Source organism: Schistocerca cancellata, unplaced genomic scaffold, assembly GCF_023864275.1.
Source record: "Schistocerca cancellata isolate TAMUIC-IGC-003103 unplaced genomic scaffold, iqSchCanc2.1 HiC_scaffold_575, whole genome shotgun sequence".
In the NCBI taxonomy this organism is placed as follows: domain Eukaryota; kingdom Metazoa; phylum Arthropoda; class Insecta; order Orthoptera; family Acrididae; genus Schistocerca; species Schistocerca cancellata.
The window spans coordinates 20,001-25,000 of record NW_026046587.1 but is presented as its reverse complement, the minus strand read 5'-3'; the positions used below and the strand labels follow the sequence as shown (position 1 = coordinate 25,000).

General features: G+C 53.2%; 1 non-coding gene across 1 annotated transcript in view; it reads left to right on the top strand.

The window, feature by feature from the left end:
- The first annotated feature begins 4,339 nt into the window (after positions 1 to 4,339).
- LOC126131461 (small subunit ribosomal RNA) overlaps positions 4,340 to 5,000 on the top strand; it is a 1,907-nt gene continuing 1,246 nt past the window's right edge. The window contains exon 1 of the ribosomal RNA XR_007527487.1: positions 4,340 to 5,000. This exon is cut by the window's right edge and continues 1,246 nt beyond it. This is a non-coding gene — a ribosomal RNA (small subunit ribosomal RNA).

Genomic DNA, 5,000 nt, shown 5'->3' with positions numbered 1-5,000 from the left:
ATTGCCGTCTGGCCCAGAAACGACACCTCCATCTACAGGAATCCAACGGAACTACACCAACCATACTGCCAAACCACAGCATCGCCATCTATGACAATGTGACGAAACCACATGCAATAGCCCCATCTACGCGAATCGGACGACACGACGTCCACCATGTCGCGCGCAACACGAAAACCAAATACCGCCATCTGCAAGTCTCCCGAAACATGACCTGCTGCACCGACGATACCGCCATCTATGAGACGCCACCCCGACTACGACATCGCTAGGTCCCACAGTACCCATTTTCCGACGCCACCCACAAAGCCTGCATCATCTGTCCACCACAGGAACCCGAACGCCAGTGCCTGCGTCGCACGAAGTAGTCAACCGACAATCACCCCACCCGCACCCGCACCCGCACCCGCACGTGCCCCACCCCAACCGCCGAAATCGCAACTCCAGCGGATGAACGGCGGACTCTTCCCGCACTCGTACGTTGCAATCCACCCCTATATCTTGCGTTTCACGAAGAGTTATATCCAATATGCCAAATTCCCGCTGTCCCTATACATGCTGTAAGTCTGTGCACACAATATGAACCACACCTCAGCGAGACACTCTATCACACATTACTCTCTGCCTGTAACAGACACAGATACAATATGTAAGCACCAGCATGGACCAACGTCCGGTGCATCCTCTCCGCCACAGTACACCATCCACACTATGATAACCACACCAGGGAGTCCAATTCTAAAATAGAATATCCCACCCGTCCGACATCCACAACTGCTCAGATAAGCCACCAACACCCACACATGTCCTACACAGGGGTGCACCCAACACCACCACACTGCCACCTGTTACGGCACAGAAACAATGGCAGGAATGAATCACACAGGTGTGCCGCAACCACAGACGCGGCGCGCCTCCAGTCACGAGCGAAAAGCGCATAAGCGCATCCTGACGAGACATAACTGCTGTGACATACTGACGCTGCCTCAGACATTCACTTACAATGATCACTACCAACGAACCTCGGCCCCCCCCCCCAACAACACACTCTCTTACCACGTTGTGTACTGTAATCCAACCCATTTCGCACCTTAACCTAACCCATTTTGCACCTTAACCTAACCAAATTCGTAACGCAATTTGTACCACAATTTCTACCGCAATGTAACGCAATTTGTACCGCAATGTAACGCAATTTGTACCGCAATGTAACGCAATTTGTACCGCAATGTAACGCAATTTGTACCGCAATGTAACGCAATTTGTACCGCAATGTAACGCAATTTGTACCGCAATGTAACGCAATTTGTACCGCAATGTAACGCAATTTGTACCGCAATGTAACGCAATTTGTACCGCAATGTAACGCAATTTGTACCGCAATGTAACGCAATTTGTACCGCAATGTAACGCAATTTGTACCGCAATGTAACCCAAGTTGTGCCTTAACCTAACCCAAGTTGTGCCTTAACCTAACCCAAGTTGTGCCTTAACCTAACCCAAGTTGTGCCTTAACCTAACCCAAGTTGTGCCTTAACCTAACCCAAGTTGTGCCTTAACCTAACCCAAGTTGTGCCTTAACCTAACCCAAGTTGTGCCTTAACCTAACCCAAGTTGTGCCTTAACCTAACCCAAGTTGTGCCTTAACCTAACCCAAGTTGTGCCTTAACCTAACCCAAGTTGTGCCTTAACCTAACCCAAGTTGTGCCTTAACCTAACCCAAGTTGTGCCTTAACCTAACCCAAGTTGTGCCTTAACCTAACCCAAGTTGTGCCTTAACCTAACCCAAGTTGTGCCTTAACCTAACCCAAGTTGTGCCTTAACCTAACCCAAGTTGTGCCTTAACCTAACCCAAGTTGTGCCTTAACCTAACCCAAGTTGTGCCTTAACCTAACCCAAGTTGTGCCTTAACCTAACCCAAGTTGTGCCTTAACCTAACCCAAGTTGTGCCTTAACCTAACCCACGTTGTGCCTTAACCTAACCCAAGTTGTGCCTTAACCTAACCCACGTTGTGCCTTAACCTAACCCACGTTGTGCCTTAACCTAACCCACGTTGTGCCTTAACCTAACCCACGTTGTGCCTTAACCTAACCCACGTTGTGCCTTAACCTAACCCACGTTGTGCCTTAACCTAACCCACGTTGTGCCTTAACCTAACCCACGTTGTGCCTTAACCTAACCCACGTTGTGCCTTAACCTAACCCACGTTGTGCCTTAACCTAACCCACGTTGTGCCTTAACCTAACCCACGTTGTGCCTTAACCTAACCCACGTTGTGCCTTAACCTAACCCACGTTGTGCCTTAACCTAACCCACGTTGTGCCTTAACCTAACCCACGTTGTGCCTTAACCTAACCCACGTTGTGCCTTAACCTAACCCACGTTGTGCCTTAACCTAACCCACGTTGTGCCTTAACCTAACCCACGTTGTGCCTTAACCTAACCCACGTTGTGCCTTAACCTAACCCACGTTGTGCCTTAACCTAACCCACGTTGTGCCTTAACCTAACCCACGTTGTGCCTTAACCTAACCCACGTTGTGCCTTAACCTAACCCACGTTGTGCCTTAACCTAACCCACGTTGTGCCTTAACCTGCTCTGTAATTGGCATATGACACGTTACATTAATCTAGTGTTGTCTAACCACAACCCTCTGAATATAGTTCGCTACTCGCACCGCCCACCCTCTTGTGTATCGTTTCATGTTCAACACTTCGCAAGTGTTGCTTACTTTTTACATGCTCCCGCTGTACACTGTAATGTGGACGACTGCAGGATGTACATCGCCCCCCCCTCCCCCCCCCCTGCCTTCGCACGCTGGTCGTTCAGGTGCTTGCGTGTTCAATGCCCTTCGCAGCTGTTCACTGGCATTCGCATGTCGAAGCGCTCAGTCTACGTCGTGGTACGGCCTGTGTCCACTGTCCGCTGATGTCGTAAGCTTAACCCTCACATTGTACTGCACATAGGTCCGTATGTACTGAATGATACGCTGTGGCACATGTGTGACCGTACAACGACTGCGCCCAACAACAGCGAACCATACGGTCCAAATGTTGTGCACTCAGCCACGTGCCGTCTCCCCATAACAGCTACATTGCAGTGTGGTACGCCATAGAGACGTGTGGGAGTAACGGACGCCCTGGATGGCGATCAGCATGAGCCGTCTGTTGATGTAGTGGCGCGTGTATTCAAACGTAGTCGTCTCTTCTCACACAGTGTGATAGCATGGTGCACCGCGTTCCACATCTGCGACATGGTACAGATGCTGGTTGACAGTCGGTGTCGTAATGGACATCGCATACGTAGGGGGCCACCTCCCACGTGTTCTCTAGTCGTGCACATTTTGTTGCGTGTATGTGGGCAGACGTAGTGTGTCGTGGCACCTAACAGACAGGTATGCAATAATCGTTGCATTTGCAAACTGGGATGGACGTCTACGTTTGCTGGTGACGTTACGCAAATGAACAACTGGTAAACCCATTGTGGTGCGGTTGTTGTTGCTGGAGGTAAATCAGTAAGGGCAAATCTGTGTGTGAAGCGATACGCGGCGGTGGCTGGGTGGGACCGTCCCCGGCCGGTGAGGGGGGGCCGCCCGGCGTGCTGGCCGCGCGGTGCGTGGGCGCACGCGCTACAGCCGGCTGGTGGGGGCGCCCAGTGGCAGGCGCGCCGGCCGACGGACGCGGCAGGCGGCGCAGCTGCGCGCCGGGGCACCCTGCGCGCGGCGCCGGGCGGCCAAAGTGGGTCCTCGCGGGCCCGGTGCGAAGCGCGGTGGACATCTGCAGTGTGCTGGTCCGACTGAGGACTGTGTGCGTTGAGGATGCGCCGCCGCCCGGCACTCGGCGCCGCGACGCCGTCTGCTGCTCGGTCGCCCCAGCGGTTCTCGCTGGTGGTTTGTATCGCAGTTGTGCAGACGTGTTGGCACGTGCGCTGTGCTGGGAGAGTTCGCTTCGGCACCCACGTGGGGCCTTTGCCCTTCTGTGGCGCTGGCGTTGGAGCTGCCGGTCACCGTAGGTGGCGCGTGTTGTCTCCCGCCGGCAATGCCACGACAGCACGCTCCCGGGCCTCTGTCGGCAGCGGCAAGCTCAGTTGGGAGCACGGGTGGTCGCACCTAAAGCGTCTACTCGCCTAACTCCGGGCGATTGCGCCTCTCTCGAACCCGACCAAGTACTTAGGACGGCGCTGCGCGCCGCCGGGACCTGAGAGGGTTTCGAGGTGTATTGTGCAGGGGAGCTCAGCCTCCTCCTGTTTGCAGAATAATTGAGCGGACGCTTGCGTGTTCGCGCGGGCCCCTGGGACACACTCCCGGGCGGCCGGCTGCTCAGCTCTAGTTGACGCAGCTCCCTGGTTGATCCTGCCAGTAGTCATATGCTTGTCTCAAAGATTAAGCCATGCATGTCTCAGTACAAGCCGCATTAAGGTGAAACCGCGAATGGCTCATTAAATCAGTTATGGTTCCTTAGATCGTACCCACGTTACTTGGATAACTGTGGTAATTCTAGAGCTAATACATGCAAACAGAGTCCCGACCAGAGATGGAAGGGACGCTTTTATTAGATCAAAACCAATCGGTCGGCTCGTCCGGTCCGTTTGCCTTGGTGACTCTGAATAACTTTGGGCTGATCGCACGGTCCTCGTACCGGCGACGCATCTTTCAAATGTCTGCCTTATCAACTGTCGATGGTAGGTTCTGCGCCTACCATGGTTGTAACGGGTAACGGGGAATCAGGGTTCGATTCCGGAGAGGGAGCCTGAGAAACGGCTACCACATCCAAGGAAGGCAGCAGGCGCGCAAATTACCCACTCCCGGCACGGGGAGGTAGTGACGAAAAATAACGATACGGGACTCATCCGAGGCCCCGTAATCGGAATGAGTACACTTTAAATCCTTTAACGAGTATCTATTGGAGGGCAAGTCTGGTGCCAGCAGCCGCGGTAATTCCAGCTCCAATAGCGTATATTAAAGTTGTTGCGGTTAAAAAGCTCGTAGTTGGATTTGTGT